Source organism: Taeniopygia guttata, chromosome 4 (assembly GCF_048771995.1).
Source record: "Taeniopygia guttata chromosome 4, bTaeGut7.mat, whole genome shotgun sequence".
NCBI lineage: Eukaryota > Metazoa > Chordata > Aves > Passeriformes > Estrildidae > Taeniopygia > Taeniopygia guttata.
The window spans coordinates 19,269,835-19,288,011 of NC_133028.1; the positions used below are offsets into that span (position 1 = coordinate 19,269,835).

At 33.4% G+C, this 18,177-nt stretch overlaps 1 long non-coding RNA gene across 2 annotated transcripts in view; it reads right to left on the reverse strand.

Moving 5' to 3' along the window:
* The window catches only part of LOC121469873 (uncharacterized), a 135,409-nt gene that overhangs the window by 53,038 nt on the left and 64,194 nt on the right, over positions 1-18,177 (reverse strand). Inside the window, exons 3-5 of one of the 2 annotated variants that reach the window (XR_012055550.1) lie at positions 13,244-13,324; positions 3,186-3,262; positions 1,953-2,013 (exon numbers count right to left, since the gene is read on the reverse strand). This is a non-coding gene — a long non-coding RNA (uncharacterized lncRNA). The remainder of the gene's footprint in view (positions 1-1,952; positions 2,014-3,185; positions 3,263-13,243; positions 13,325-18,177) is intronic. The other variant, XR_005980161.2, reaches the window with a different exon arrangement.

The following is an 18,177-nucleotide window of genomic DNA, read 5'->3' on the forward strand; positions in this document are numbered from 1 at the left end:
TGGGTTTTTTAATATGTATTTCCACTTTCTATTAAAACCTATTATCCATCTGTAGAGAAATTACAACAGTCTGAGGTTTAGTTCATCTGCAACAGATTTATTCTTCAGTTTAAAGACTCACAATTTGAGGTGGTGTAGGCAATCCTTATAGGTGTATGAGCATGTTACTCTTCTGGATACATAAGCATACAAGAAAAAGTAAGGGTACTTCTCAGTGTAACAACGGATCAATTTTTCATGGATCAAAGCAGCAGCTTTTAAAGCAACTGTTGCTCTTTAACTCCTGCTATAAACTCCTACCTACTGCTGCTACTTCTCCAGTCAGCTAATACAGTGAGAATCTCAATGGAAAAAAATGTCTTTCATGATATTTTCTCACAAAGTGACTCTTGATATAATTTCTGATAGAGGACAGGATCACTGGGGATTGTATACTATTAGCACAGTGAGCATCTTTAGCAGAAACTTTTCAAGCCTTTTCATTACTTTTCTTTTGCATTCTGACAACTCTCAGCAGCAACATCTAGAAAGTTTTGAAAATATAAGCAAAAAAAAAAATATACAAGCAAAGGCACCAAAGAATTAGTTTTTTGTATAATTTTAGTCAATACAAAGTCAGTTAAAGCGATTTCTCTTAAAGAGAGATTGAGCACTTAAGTCCAATAATGCAATCATAACATGGTATCCATGAGAGGGATTGAACTTGCTCTATGTTGTTGACATTTTTGCTTTTATTTACATCAGTAAATCCCCTAGTTTTGTCCTTTCATAAATTCTTTCTAGTGAACTCCTTCAATACCAACTGCCAGTTGATTATAATGAAATAAATTACAAAGTAGTTATGTCCCTGTTTAGTGAAAATTTTATTATAATTAGAGTCCTCTATCCATCATCTTTGTCTCTCAGTTTCTTCTCTTTGTCTTGCCTTACATGAGATCCACAGGGCAAAACATGGGTAATTTTTAAGTAAAAGGTGTGGATGTTTTTTTACATTATTTATATTTCGCTGAACACAGCTCTGATTCATGTCTGAATAAATTCTAATATAACTGCATGCTAATGAGCCCCTCATCCTTCTTACTGTAACTGAATTTGGAACTTCTCTGAAGAAACATCTCCTGAGGATGGTCTTTTGCCCAGATCTGATCCTCATTCCTATTCCGTCACTCAGCAATTCTTCATCATTAAAGATAATGAAGAACGAAAACAAAATCAACATTCTTCAGGAAAACTCCTTTCTTCTTTTTCTTGACACAAAAGTGTGTGAAAAAAAATTAGATTTTTCCTTTTTCGGGATTGTTTAAAAAGGTGTGTAAAGCCCACATATAAAAAAAAGTTTGAAATAATAACTTCAACAGAATTTTTGAACGGGAGTAAAAATCTTATTATTAGAAATAAGGTTCTACATTTTTGTCTAAAAGCTGTCAGTAAATCAATGGATTAAACACCAGTTCTGCCAGGAAGAAGATGGGCAATGAGAATTGTCATTGAGTTTGTCATTGACTTAATTTGTCAACTTTGTTGGCATAGGCTGGGGAGATAGGCAGCTGAAAAACAAGTGAAAATAATAAGGTAAACACTTGTCATCATTTTATCAATGATCTTAATTCAATATATTTCTCACAAATATACAGATTTTACTATATAAAAACTTGGTAATGAGAAGTGGTTGTTGCACCAATGGCACTACCAGTAAATCAATATCTTAGTACTTGCATATAAACAATAAGGTGTTTTGTCCATGGTGCAAAAGAAATAAAACATACAGCTTTTTATTTCTAAAGGAATAGCTTTGGCTCTTTAGGAGTGAATCCTGAGAAAATATTCTGTGCACAATTATTTAATCCAACTATATTTTATACTTAAGGTTAGTCCCTCTGAAACAAGCTAGTCATATAAAAATATTTCCTCTTTTATAATTATCATAACAATAAAAAAACATGTTTACTTACATCTTCTGGATTAGCTATTACATCATATCTTCTTTCCTAAATGAAAACTTTCTCAAGGTATCTTAGGAAGAAAAATATATTAGAAAAACATATATTAGATATATCTAATGATATATTTCTACATTTGCATAAAAGCAACTGCATTTCAGAAGTACTTTCTATAGAAAGGGTCACCACACCTTAAAGAGTTACTTGGTAAAGAATAGCCAAGGAATTTCTTTTCTTTTTTTAATGTTCATGCTAATTTTAGTTTAACAAGAACATAACATAATAAGTGTGATGATGGCACATTTTTCTGTGTGATAAATTTATTCTGTTTGCATCCATCACCTGCTGACTAGCCCATCTCATTTATGGTGCTATTATTGGCAATATGATTTTATGTTCCTGATCTCAGTGTCATTTTTTAATCAGATTTGCTCTTATGAACCGCTCCATACTTGTAGTTAAGATTTTACTGCCCCATTTCCAAAATTAAAAAAAAATATTTTCTTTAGTCTCCTAGTGAGGAAGTGAAGGTTTGCAGATTCAGGTAGCAATCTAAACCTAAACCTACATTTCCTTGGTGCCTCCCATGTAGATTTCTCTTGAAGGATAATCGGTGGTCAATGAGTGGTCAAAACAGTCTTTCGTTTATATTCAAGGAGCTGAGAAATGGATTACTAAAACTTATAAAAATACTTTAAAATACATTTCAAAGTACATTTTTTTGGTTTTTAATCATTAAAGATAATTTAAAATTTTTTGTTACTTATGCGTGAAATCTGAACTTATTAGTAAATTATTTGTGATTTTTTTTGTTGTTAAAATAGAAAAAAATAATCATATATTTTAAAATTTTATCCTCTGTTTCTCAGGAGGACATAAAAAATAAAACTTTATTGTTTTAAATATCTTTAATAAATTTCAGTATTACAATACCTATATAAAATGATAGAAATCAAAATATTCTGAGATGAGAGACACTGGATAAAGATTAGTGTAAGGTATAAATCCACAATGCAAACACCATATTGGACATATCAGATAAAAGAATACTTGCAATGTGGTCTAAATAATCCACAAATTTATTTCTTAATATGGTATCTAGAAAGGAATAACTTCTCTTCAAATGAACATATAAGACCTTATTTTTTTTTAAATTAGCTTTAACTTCAGTTGATACCTGAACAAAAGGAATTAGTTTGTAGGGTCTGTAATTTAGAGTGGAAGCATACATAGAAGTGTTCATACCAGAGTTTTGGTTTGTTGTACTGGTTTTCTTCAATATTTTGTTTTCTTGCTGATCACTTTCCTTCCTCCCCCAAGAACTAGGAAGTGAATGAACAATCACAAGAATTTCTCAGTCTCTATAGATAATTTAAAAACAATGCCAAATGAATTTTATAGCAAAATATACATGCTTAGGTTCTGAACTGTGAGAAAACCCTACCAAAATGTTTTTGCAGTTGTTTTATTTGAGTAGTATGAAAGAACTTCAAAACATTTTTATCTAAATTTACCAAGTCGTGAATATTGTAAAATAAAAGCAATTTTGTATATTTTTCCTTCTTTTTTTTTTCTAACATGAATTGACTGATTGACATCTAGTTTGAAGATTATTTTATAGAGCACATATGTACTTAACTGCAAGTGTTATGACTTCCCAAGAGAAAACATAAAACTCAAAATGGAGCAGTACAGAGCCAGTTTCTGAAGAAATATAAACCAATCTCTACTCTGCCCTTAATATCCCCTCTGAGAGCCATTCTTTATATGCTGCTTAGCTTGCCTCTTTGCTACAGCTACATTATATTTCTGTTTAGTTAGTGCACAATATTTTATTTTCTTAATATAAAAACAAATGAACAGTAGAGGATGATAAACTTGGACATGTGCCAAAGAGACTCTCAGGAGAAATAAAAGAATTAAAATATCAATAAAAACCTCAATTAAGCATCATAACCCTGTCCCAGTCTACATTCCTCTCCCCAGAGTAACAAGTCCAAACTCTGAATGCATACTCAGACTGGTTCAAGCACCAGATCTGAAGGGTCATTCAACCTCAAATCCTCAAATGTTCCTCTATTTGGTTTCTAAAAATATTATCAAGGTATTATTTCTAGGACTCTTGCTTGAATGACAGGAAAGTTAGTTGTTTCTTTTTTGAGTTGGCTTCTACACATTCCCACCAATGCAACCCATGACTGAAAGTTTATATCTATACCTATGATTAGTATGTCTGGAGGCACAACTTACCTAAGGATATACAGAAGTTAATTAATCATTGAAACTGTAGACAGATCTTTAGTTTCCTCAGTGGCAAATGTGGGTTTTAATTAGTATTTTATTGCATTGCTTGTAAAGGCATAAAGAAAATGAAAATACTAAATAATGCAAATTTAATATACCATAGAGTATATATGGCATTGCTACTGTTCAGAGAGACTATTAACAGTTCATGAATTTTTAAATATTTTTTCTGTGTTTGTTAAACTGTCAGTTAGAAAGTATGATGGATTAGCTCCGTAAATTCAACTGACCTTGATAGGAATTCAAACTCCCTTCCCGAATTTTGAAACCTGCATAAGACAATAATCAGTCTGAAGAATTAATATCATATTACCATTCAGTGCAGCATCTCAAAGGGACTTCTGAATACTTGCTACTTCTTTCACAATTGATAGCTCCAAAGTAAGGATGTCACAATTCCCAAACAGAAATATACATATTTCTTTTTTCCCCAAAAGATATAGAAGTTCTTGCAACAAATGGTACTAATAAGCTCTGCAACTCTTGCATCACTTACAAGCTGTGGTAAAGCCTACACCTCTTTGATAGTATTTAAAATCATCACCCAGAAGAAAGCTACGAGATCCTCTAAAAAGCAATCCTGTGATTTCCGTGAGAGCAGAGGCAGAAAATATTTAATGTCATCATAGTGTAGATGTCACTGAAATACAGAAAGATGCACTACTGGTGGAGTGGCAATAGGCAATTATAAATAATCCATATAATAAAAAAAAATTATTGAAAACAAAATTTTATATGTTGCAACTGAAGTGTTACAGCTAACAGATGGCTATGACAAAGATTTAAACTGCTGCCTTTTAGATGAGCTATAGACCAGAAATGCCAAGATATGAAATGTGTGACAATCTCCCCCTGAAGTAACAAACATATTTACCAGTCTTTCCAAGTTTTTCACATCATGCAAGGATGTCAACCTGGCAATATTTCTTAGGTAATAAGAAATATTCCATTAACAGGTTGAAAAAAAAAACTCAATGGCAAAGAAGATAGTACAGGTAGACCTAGTCAGAAAGCAAATGTTTGAAGGTAAAAGCAAGAAAACTCTAATTTAATTTCAGATTATTTTTGTGTAATTGTTAAATCTTCAAACAGTGTCATATAAATAGTTGGAGTCTAGCCAAATACCTTTGAACGTATCATAGACAAATAATCATGGTGATTTAGCAATTTTACCAATAAATGTCAGCTATAGAGTCACAAAAAGCAGAGAATACCATTTTAAAAAATCACAGGCTGCACTTCAGCAGAAAGGACTGTTTCTTTCTATAATTCCTCATTTGTCTTCTGTTAATATACTCTAATATCTAGGTTAAACTTTGTGGAAAGATTCTTTTTTAAGGTACATAAAATTTTGAATCTAAAATGCTACATTTTCAAGATATTTTAAATAATCTATTCAAGTAACTAATAAAATACACACAACTCTTACTCTTCTCCTGAGCATCAGCCATTAAATACACTTTAACTCCATTTTCATTTTATATTGTTGTGTATTTGTTTGGATTTCCCTTTTAATGTTTAGATATATCATGATATACATTCAGGAACAAACCCACTTTGATTGGAGTTACATCAGGTTGATCAGCTGTGGCAGTACTTGGACACTGAGGCTACACATTAATGCTTAGAAATGTAACATAGGAAAATGTCAGAAAACGTGCTCTAGCTAGTATTTATGGAGACTTTGAAAAAGGTGATATATTATTTCCTTCACTTTACATATATTCCTACTGTTTTGGGGTTTTTTCTCCTACGAATTTGGTCAACCAGTCTATTGCAAAAGACCATTATTGTGCCACAATTTTCAGGTAAAGATCTTTTCTATTTGCGTTCATTTATGTCTTTTGAGAATTGTATGGGACTCAGATATTTTAAGATCTATGTTGATGTAAGAGTGAAAAACCACATAGATAAAATTCTGTAGAAAATATTCCTATGATGTCACTGTTGAATAGCATACAGAACTTTATTGTGTTTCTACTCGACATCATAGATACAAATTAATATTCTGAAGCTAAAAGAACTTAAATGTTTTGAGTACCAACATCCTATATGGAGGTAATGGTATGTGTCACACAGACACACCAAGAATTAAATTGGTAGCTGGAATTTGTTTTCATTTGTTTGAAAACTCATTTTCAGTATGTGGTACCTAGCAAGCTGCCTGATTCCATTGAATCTATTCATTACACATGGTTTATTTTCCAATGGTGTCTATTCAATCAGAATCTGTATCTCTGAAATGCTTTACATTCCTCAGGACAAATGAGATTTAGTGCCTGTAAAACATATTTCTTTACTCACTTAGTCAAGCTGTCTCCCTTTAGTTGGATACAATTTTGTGAAGGCTTCTTTCCTAACTCTCTTTCCATCACAGCCTCTCCCCTTCAGCAGTGTAAGTCCATAAGCCTAATTCTTTTCTACAACATATCTCTTCTTTTCATTATTTTATATGTTCTTATGTTCTTACTGTTTTTCTATTTACAGTGTAGCATGTTCAAGAACTTCCTGCTGCTTGTTAAGTGAAAAATACATTTGTGTAATAACTGGTAAGATCAACTTAAGGAGGTAGACAATAAATAAGTAAATAACATTTATATCATGTTTGACTAGTATCAAAACTAATTATTAAGTGCAGTTCATCTCTATATCCATTTTGGTTATCACAAGTTATACAGTACAGTAGAAGTACCAATCCTCTTTCAAAGGTACATCTAAATACATGGCAATATTATTCTTCTTAGTAAAGGATCCTGTTTTATTTTTATCATTATTATCCAATTTTTATATGTATTTCTAAGGGAATAAAAATTATTCTTTTTCTTGCTAAAAAAAAAGGAAAAAGAAAGAGAAAAAATAGGTGACCATTTTTTCAAGATCCAATTGTGATATTGAATGCCAATTTAATCAAGAGCAATGTCGAAAAGAGAGTACATGCATGTACACTTTTTCACATACACTTCCATTGGTGTATCTTTCTGAAAGCTGAAGAACAGCTTGTAAGGCAGATGATCAACCTGCCACTTTTTATGCTGATCACAGAATTGCACTTACGTTGGAAGGTGCCTCTGGAGATCGTCTAATTTGACCTTATGCTCAAAGAAGTGTTGATTTGAATGTAAGATCAGGTTGGTTATGGTCATATCCATTTGAGTTTTGAAAATCCCTAAGAGGAAGGTTTTCCATCCTCTTTGGACAACCTACATCACCATCACTCTGAAGTGCTTTTTCCTTAAATCAGGATTTCCCTTGCTCCAACCTGTTACCATTATTCCTTGCCCTTTTGCCATGTACTTAAGCTTTTTGGACCACTGTAATTAGTTTGCCCTCCTTTAATTATCCTTGCAGGATAAAAAAAAAATAATCTCCTTCAGTTTCTTTCCACTTTACCTGTGATCCAGACTCCTGACAAACTTAATAGCACTTCACTGGACTGCAGTTGATGTGTTTTCTACTGGGAGCCACAAAACTGGACAGTGCTTCAGATTTGACCTCATGAATGCTGAGTAGAAGGAACAAGCACTTCACTTCAGCTGTTGTTTATGGTCTTGTTAACACAGCCCAGCGGGCAATTATCTTAAGCACGCATTGCTGACTTTTTCAGTTTCTAGTCTACCAGGACTCATAGGTTCTTTTCTGAAGAGCTGTTTTCCCAGCCTACATTAGTGCAGGCAGTTGTTCTGTCTCAGATGCAAGATTTTCACATGTCTGCTAAATCCATGAGGAACTTGGAGATTCATTCCTCCATCTTACTGAGATTCTTCTATGTGACAGCCTTGACATTTCATATATTAATGATTCATCCCTAATGGTTGGGCTAAGTGGGCATTCTGACCCATGAACCAAATGCTTAAAGCAGAAGTGAATACACATGGTAAAATTCTCTTCTTTCTATAATAGAAAAATATTTTTTAAAGAATAGAATCTTCAACTATTATTGCTAGATTAGCTTTTTGTACATTTCCAACACTTCAAGTGTACACCCAGTAATCACTGTTTAATTCCTGGACAGGTATATAACTATCAACTCTTTGGTTTGAGAAGACTTTCTAAATCCTAAAAGATGATCTTGTTAATAAAGCAACTGTTATCTAAGCAAAAGTGCTCCTTGCAATGCTGTCAGAAATAATGCCCAGTGGGGGAACATCTGTCATGCTGAGCATGTAACACCCAAGTGACCACAAGTCAATCTCTTCATCTATTAGTTTTTAGCACAGCAACTTAATTCTCTTAGTAACAAAAAATGGAGCCAGCAAGCATTCCCTTAGCATTTTGGATCAGATTCTATCTTAGCTGTGCATTTGTAGCTACTATTTCTCAACATAATATTGCCATGAGTAGCTGCTCTTGGGAGTGTGCTGGCCCTATCCATTGTTGCTTAGTACCATATCTTATGGAAAGGTATCTTATGAATCATGAGTAAGTGTTTTTTCTAGTTAAAAAAAATATTTTCACTAAAGTTAAAAAATATGCTGAATTATTTCAGAACCATAGGGCTATCCTCAACATTCTGAAATTCAAAAATAGCTGACCTAGAGCCTATCAATCAGGATTAAAATGAGGGCAAGGGCAGACAACATTATTGTGGAGGTCTGCTGCTGCCCATCTGACCAGGAAGACAATGTGGATGAGGCCCTCTATAATGAGATCAGAGTAGCCACCTGTTCACAAGCCCTGGTCCTCATAAGGGACTTCAAGCACACTCGTATCTGTTGAAGGGACATCAAAGAAGGGCATAAATACTGCAGGAGGTTCCTGGAATGCTTTGATGAAAACTTCTTTCTCTGAGTGATAGAGAAGCCAAAAAGGAGAGGTGGTATGCTAGACCTGGCTCTCACCAGAAATGGAGAGTGGTGGGGAATGTGAAGCTCAAGAATGGCTTGGTCACCATGAAATGGTGGTGTTCAAGATCCTTATGGCAGTGAGGAGAGCACACAGCAAGCTCACTGTGGATTTCATGAGAGCAGAATTTGGGCTCTTCTTCATGGTAGTGTACCATGGGATATAGTCCTAGAGGAGACAGGGGCCCAAGAAACTGGTTAATATCCAAGGATCACCTCCTAGGAACTCATGAGTGAAGGTTCTCATCAAAGAGAAGTTGAGCAAAAAAAGATGGCTACATGGGTGAACACACAGCTCCTAAAAAAACGTAGCACAAAAAGGAGGAAGCTACAGAGATTGGAAGCAAGTAAAAACAGCCTGGAGGAATACAGAAAGAGTTTCTAAGTAGACAGGAAAGCTAAAATCCTGGGGGGAATTAAATGTGGCCATGGACATCAAGGGGAACAAGTAAAGCTTCTATAGGTTTCAGTGATAAAAGGAAGACTATACGAAATACAGGCCTTCTCAAAAAATAAATGAGAGTCCTGGTTACCCAGGGTATGGAGAAGGCTCAGGTACTGAATTAGGTTTTTGCTTCACTCTTCACTGGCAATTGTTCCAGCCACACCACCCAAGTCACAGAAGGCAAAGGCAGGGACTGGGAGAATGAAGACACTGTGAGAGGAAGTCAGATTTGAGCCCATGAGCCTGAAAGTGTACCAGCTCATGGGACCTGACAAGCTGCATCTGTGGGATTTGGTGGAACTGATGGAAGAACCAGCTAACTTCTGAAACATGCAGCTTTTACAACTATCATTCCCTGTCTGAAATTCATAATAATTCTCTTAATTAGTGAATTCTATTAAACTGCAAGTATTTTCAATAAGTATATTTAACATATTTTTAATGAGAAAATGAAATAATATTTTGAATATAATAAAATATGCTATTATTATTTTTTTCAAATGCTCTATATGGTAAAGTATCTTATAATTTAGATGCTATATTGCTAGAATTATAGATAAATGTGTTAATGATCTTATTTATCCAAACCATGGGCAGAGTCTTCAAGACATGGAAGTTTTAAGTTCGTATTCTCCTAACCTAAGAGCAATATATTAAAATCTTCCCATTTTACACTTTGTTTTTGTTAGTGAGGTTAGAAAATTCAGCATAACCCATCAAATCAAAGGGGAAAGTGATTTTTAAACTAAGATGTTAAAAAACTTCTCTATCAGAAACATATTATGAACTATCTAAGCATTTAGGGACAAACCACTATATCTGGTGGAAAAGGGAGAGTCAAAAAGTCAAACCAGGCAGACATAAACAGCTAAGCTTAATTTAACACCATATGTGCACGTTGAAATACTGACATGTCATGAAAAGAAAATGCCTGAGGAAGTCTCTTTGAATAGAAGTCACTTTACTTCCCAGTAGTGACTCATCCACTAGAGTTTCATAAGGTTTTTACTTCATTATCTCCACAGTGAAGGATTTTAAAAAAGATTGTTGGTCTTAATATACTAGGTACCTAGTATAGTCGAATGTCTAATTTATGAAGACTTTCGATTCTGAATTCTTCAGTGCATGACTCATAAAATGAACTCCAGTGAAATCCTCATCCTGCTTTTGTGTAGGTAAAGTGAAATCAAAATATATTTTTTTCAAAATATGACTGAATTGCCATATTCTAGTGAAAGTTTTCTATGCTTACTATTCTTTGCAGCTCCCACATAAAAATGGGCAGAAATGGTCAGAAAGATGCCTTAGAAGAATAACTTCACTACTTACAGGCATGTGTAGTATCAGCTGCTTCTTATGCCTCTCTTCCTTAAAATTCCTTTGAGGAAGACAGAGGTATGTAGCTAAAACACTTATGCTGTGATAATTTCTGATTTGTGCATTTACTTTAATTCTTCTAATGTCCAAGGTTCTGACTTTTAAATATTTTTTTTAAAAAATTGCTATTGTCAGGAAAGGAAAATATCAGAATAAAACATGCAAATTACCAATATCTCCTCTTTTTTTTATCTCTTCTTGTCAAGCCTGATGACTCCAAAAAATTACTAGACAATTACTTCCAGAAAATATTCTATGCAGCTTCACGTCTACAATGCTAGTCACTTCAGAATTTCCTGATGGCTATTCTGCTTTTAATATATTATTTTTTTGATCTTCCTCAAAGTGAAAACCTTTGGCTCTTTGGTGCAGTTCAAGCCATATATTATCTCAGTTAAGAAACACTTTCTTGAAAAGACTTAAAAAAATTGTATTTATGTATTTCATATATATTATTTGTATATTTTGTATATTTATATAGTTATATTTTAATTTTAATACTTGTCTGTAGTCTGGTATTTAAATTCCAGTCACTAGATTACTTTTATTTGCTTTACAGAAGTCAGATAACCATATGATAAAATACATACCCTAGTCCAGTGTGATCTGCAGTAAAGAACTTTGCTTGACAATGCTTAACCAAAGAAAGGGACATACAACTAGAATGTTCAAAGCTATGCTGGAGAGTAAAAAATTAATGTATTTTTAAAAATTAAAATATTTTCAACATAAAAACTTGGAGAAATCAATGAAAATATCCCCATAAGTTGATGTTTTCATTAAGCATTTTGAATATCATGTAACTCTTTCTACAGTTTTGTTTTAAAATGAAAATGTGTATTACTTTAGGGGAATAAACATTTTCATTCAACATGTCAACAAACAGACTATTATTATACCAGAAGTCTGATAAGAAAAAAATATAAATCTGGTTTTTATTAAGTTAAAATTATGAGGAATAAATAAACACTATTATAATGATTTTTGGTCTGTTTAGTCCTTTTTTTATTCATTTCTTCATTACCAAAATAGTCCTTACCACATCCTGAAATACACATTTCTCTTTCCATCCTCTTCTGAATATTTGTAAAACATCATCTGTTTGTTAGTTTCTTCACATCTATAGCCAAACTTTATTTATTTTTCAGTCCCTCACATGTTCAATACCAATTTTTGACAAAGATTCTACTCAAAACTAAAAGAACCCCACCAAACTTTATCATTTTTTCATGCTAAATTTAAATATATTCTTTCCTATTATATTTTGTAGAGGATGGCAAATTTTCCATAAAACTTGTAGAGGAAAAAAACCAAAAAAACAGGCAGTATATTTCAGGTTTTAATGTTCTAGAGCTACCACTAATCACACACCAGCAAAAATATCCAGATGTCAGTACCAGAGAAAACATATATGAGCAATGGATAATAAGATTTATTTATCTACTCATATTCTACTCATATTTCTACATCTGTAGAAAACTAACTTCTGTTACCTGTTTGCTCCAATTTGCTACAAACCTCAAAATATTAGGCAATAAATTTTAATCAACAAACATGCCTGATTCAGCTTCTGCATCATGTAGAATGTGTATACAGAGAAATGAAATGTAAGACCAATTGTTTAAAGACCAATATAAGAGAGGTATTTTGGTTTTTTCTTCTTTTTTGCGTTGGTTTAATTTTTGCAAAAATGGAGGTTCACTAAGAAAAATCAAAATTTGTTACAAAAATGTTTGGGTATTTTTTTTTTTTTTTTTTAATCAGACTGCATTACAGCATATAGGATGGTTACCCAGTAATAGTGCAAAACAACTTGCTATTGAAGTGGCAGTGACAGAAGAGAATTCTTCTCAGATTAATGGAAACTGTCATATCAGCTTTCCTTCTTTGGCTTACTTTTAGGCGTTGGAACGTAGTAGACATGATTTTCTTTTTCAGCCACTACCTGAAATGGTGCTACACATGAGAATATAAGTAAAGTAATAAATATTGGCTAAACATCTTTAACATGTAAACTAGATAAAAAAAGAAGCAGAAAGAGATAGTGTTGAAAAAGAGATCAGATGAGATTACTGATGAAGTTGTTAAAGATTAGTTTTGGGAGGAAGCTTGGTTAATAAATTCATTAGTTATAATGAGATAATAGAATGTAACAATGAAAGCTGATAATGATAAAATTAAGTGCTATTATTAATACAGAACATCAAGAAATAACTGTATGACATGGAGAACTAAAATAATAAAAATGACTTGAAATTCAATTATAAATAAATTTCAAAAAGGGAAACCATTGTCAGGATTAATAACAATAATTTTCACCATGATGTGTAACTCACCTGTTGGAAAGAGAAGATGAAGGGAAAATATAAGATTATTGTCTGATCATCATTTCACTTTCCAGAGCTTGCAGGATGCACCTGTTTGGCAGGAAAATGCAATTTTATGATGTAGAGATAAGTTCTAGAATAAGGTTCCAGGATAGACAGGAAAAGATTTATATAATTTTTTCAAAGTTTTGGAGAACTTTTCTGTCACGCTTCTTTGAAAAAATCTGCACAATTATTATTTAATTTCCTAGGTAAATGAAGTTTTTAGGAACAGAAGTGATCAGAAATTTTGAAAAATTGTCAGACATTCTGAAAACACTTTTCAGTATGAGGATGCATTAATAAATGACTGAGTTCTGAGTAACTAACTAAATAAACAGTTCCTCTTTAGTTTAAGCACCTTATAAAAATATATATGATAGCAGTATAAAAGGATGAAACAGCCAAACCAAATAACCTGGAATATATTCCACTTCTGTAGTCCTGTCCCCATAAATTTCTTTAGGCTCTTTAAACACCATTTTTACTGCCTTCACCTCTCCCTGAATAAACAGTAATTAAGAAAACCACAAAACAAAAAGGTAAGCTGTGAGTCTTTTAAAAATTTTTGAAAAAATTGCTATCAGTGAACATATGAAATATTCTTTCAGCAACTTCCATGAGAACCCTATTGACATCATGTTAAATAACATATATAAAACATAAAATAATTTTTATGATGTATTTGTATCTTTTCTATAATGTATGCCTAAATAAATATACATGCACATATTAAATATATACACCCAGAAATACATATCAATACAACAATACAGTACAACTATAGATGCTTTTAACTTATCTTGCTGTTTCAAACAACCTCATTGAAAGTTTTTTCAAAGCAGCAAGCAACCTTGATTCATTACGCAGTTGTTTCAGTGGGAAAAACTGTTCAGGTGCTTTTCAAATCCTACTCATAATCCTATCCGTAAAAAAAAAAAAAATTCTTTAATTAACTTCTCTTACTGTTACATTTCTACTAAAAGAACTCTTCCATATGAGTGAAAATGATGTTTCACCACTGACTTCAATTGGAGGCAGGAGTCTGCATACTTTATTCAGATACAATCTAGGTGTTTTTCCATCTGCTACATAGATTGTTCACAAGGGATTGTGCTCAAGAGGCCTTTCACACATTCAAATATTTTAATGTTGCAATTTCAGCAGCGTAGAGAAACAAGAATGTTCTTTCTTCTGCACAGAGTAGAAGAAATACATTATTTTAGGAAAACATATCCAGATCTAATTTGTGCCATGTTCCCTGGTGTTCTTGTAGTCGATGACCTGTCACTATTTTCATGTATCATATTAATTTTATTTTCAAATATTTATAAAACAGGTCAAAAGATTTACTACAGGGTAAAATTAAAAAAAAAAACCCACAAAGTTTCAGGAAAATGCCTCAAAGAAGCAATTTAGACATAGTGTTAAAAAAGTTTATTCAGGCAATTTTGTATGAAAATAACCTTCCCCATGCATCTGATACATAAAACAAATGGAATATACAACTCTCTACATCTTTCCACTGACTTTTTAAAGCCCGTTTATTGATATGTAAGCTTTAGTTCAATCTTTCAGATCATAATGCAAGTACCATTACCCTTAATAAAGAAAGTCATTACAAATTGTAACTATGGAGTGGTCCACCAAAACAAAAGATGCACTATTAAAAATAAGTGCATATAATTAAAACTGCAACTACATGCCTTGAAGAATATGTAAAAATTATGTCATTTAAAAACTATTGGAAACAACAGTTCTGAATTAGAGATTGAGTATACCAAACTAAAAATCTAAAGACTGAGATTTTCACAATGGAGTAGACTGAGGATTTCCAGAGCTCTCATTATGTCCAGAGTATGTCAACTCTTGAAGGTGAATGCACAATCCAGGTTTCCCTTTCCTATGAAAAAGTCCAACATAAGCTCTCTAAAGCACTTTAATTCCTTTAAAGAAAAATAATCTACCATCATGAATTTTTAAAAACAAAAATTGGAAAACCTTCACAGAAGAGATTAAAAATGATTCACGGCAAAATGTCCACACAATAATAAGTTCTGCTGTCACTGCTTATGGGGGGGTATATCCAGTTCTTTTTAATTCCCAAGGGTCGCTGCTGTTGCTGCTGTATTTTATATAATTAGTACTACCACTAGTAAAATATAATTCCAATTTCTTTTCCACAGAGGTTGATTAAATGAAATGCATCTTAGATTGGAATAAAAAGAAAAATTCCCTCCCAGTATGAGGGAATCAGAATCACTTAGATGGGGGCTGAAATAAGGCTCAGCACCCAGAATAGGAATTCTTGGGTGCTCTATTAGATATTCAGATATTTTAAACCATCAGGTAGGTTTTGTTAAGCAAAATATTTGCAGCAAAAGCTAACCATCTTTGCAATTAATTTTCAATAAAATTACTATATTTGAAGTTCTTAATCAGAAAGCCATCCATGAAGCCAAACGGCAAAAGTTCTGAACAGTCTTGAAGGTATTAAAAGGACAAAGTGGCAGTTAGACATTTGTATAGAATTAACCTTAGCCTTTCCCATCAATAACAGAATGAAACAACACAGTCAAACAACACAAGCAAAATCTCTCTTTTCCATTTTTAGCAGCATTTGTCACATTAAGATGAAGATTTCATATGAAGTCTGTGAATTAAAACAATCCAGAAGACAGGAATGGGAGGGAGAAGACAGCAGTGAGCTGCACAATGCCTTGTATTATCTGTGAACTGCAAAATGCCCCTGCAGGAAGAACACTGCACTGGGGCTTTAGAGCAACAAGATGACATGAAAAGAGAAAGGCAATAAAATGTGATGGGCAGGGTTCTCTGTAGGCACTTTTGGTTGCCAAGGAAGCTTGCAATGTTCAGAGCTCCCTTGGGAACATTTTAGTCACTCATTTAACATAAGCTGTGGATAGTGTGATGAGTAACAGTGTCAAAGCTGTGCTGTCAGGGGTTTTGTTCTCTCACCTATAATATCGTACCTCCTGCCTCTGCCAGTAGTCTGGCCTCCACAATATCATAAAACAGTAAATGGTAGGAAATACTTCTATTTTAAAGAATATATTATTTTATAGTCTGTTAGTGATTTCCAGTATTGATCATTGGTAACTTGAAATAATGTGTACTCCTGAAGGTATTATTTTTTAAATAATTTACCTATTCATCAGTGAGTAGTTAATGCATCAAAAATAAACAGATTGCAAATATTTTTTGTTTTGTAGGACATAATAAAACAACTACGAAAAAAATTAGAATTATCTAAAATACCTATAACAGGAATGAGATTCTGTATGACAATATATGAATTCATTTTATTGAGATAAATTTTTTAAAAACACAATTCAAAATTAAGATAGGAAATAATTGATGTAAGTTGAAACTTTAGGTTTTGAAAATGATGAGTGGTTGAATTCTCACCTTTTATCTCTAAATCAACTAATAACTTTTAACAATAACGCAATTTTGCAAAACACATAGAAGTACCAAAGGATCTTAGAGCTACCAATCCCATAACCAAATACATTTGGGGGAACGAAATATTATTAAAAATTAATATAAAGAAACAACTTTTATTTTTTTACATCAAAGCATATTTCTGGAGATAGAAATGATTATAAATCACAATAATAAAAGTTAAGGGTCTCACAACAGGGTTCCTGTGCAATTTTTTAGCCTCCCAAGTGTTATGAAGTACTAAAACAATAAGCATAATTTTATTACAGAATTAGAAGAAACTTCTAGGGACAACCCCAGAAAACCATGTAGTCAATCCCTTTTCACTAAAGCAAGATTGCTTATATTCAGAATCAAACTTGAGAGCATCCAATTAATCTTCCCTTAAAGTTCTACCTAAGAACATTTCTCTGCAATGTCGTGTAGCCTACTGCGCTCTGGACCAACATTGCAACATTACAACATTACCTCTTACTAACAAACTGAAATAATTTTTCTTAATTTAACAAGCTATATCTCTTTCTGCAAAGACATCTCCTTCGAAACACAGCTTACATTACAGCAACAAGGCCAAGTGCAAGACCTGGGTCAGGGTAACCCCTGGTGTCAATACAAGGTGGGGAATAAACTGAGAATAGCCCTGCCTTGAAGAACTTGAGGGTGCTGGTGGATGGGAGGCTGAACGTGAACTGGAAATGTGCTGCTGCAGCCCAGAAGGCCAACTATGTCCTGGCTGCATCAAAACAAATGTGACCTGCAGGGAAGTGATTCTGCCTCTCTACTCCTCTCAGGTGAGACCCCACCCACAGTACCACACCCAGCTCTGGGGTCCCAAGCACAGGAAAGACATCAACCTCTAGAGTAAGTCCAGAGGAGGGTCACCAAATTTATTAGAGGCAGGGAGAGGTCATGTTTCCTATGAGATCAAGCTGAGAAAGCTGAGGCTGTTGAACCTGGAGAGCTGAAGGATCCAGCGTGACCTGTTTGAAGACTTACAGTATCCAAAGGAAGCCTGGAAAAAATCTGGAGTGGGACTGCTTACAAGGGCATGTAGGAATAGACCGAGAGGGAATGGCTTTAAACTGAGTAACATGAGATGACATATTAGAAAGAAAATCTTTACTGTGTGTTTGGTAAGACACTGAAACAGCTAGCCCAGAGAAACTGTGCGTCTCATCCCTGGAAGTGTTCAAGGCCAGGCTGGATGGGACTTTAAGAAAATTGGTCTAATGGAAGATGTCCTAGATCTTGGCAGGGGGGTTGGAATTAGATGATCTTTAAGGTCCCTTCCAGGCCAAACTGTTCAATGATTCTATGATTTAGGAAGGTTATTCTTATGCTCCCATTTTTATCTCAATTTGTACATTCTTTCTTCCAGAGAGTCCTAGGCATGAGAGGGCATGTCCTATTTGCTTATTTAGAATACATGTGATATGCCC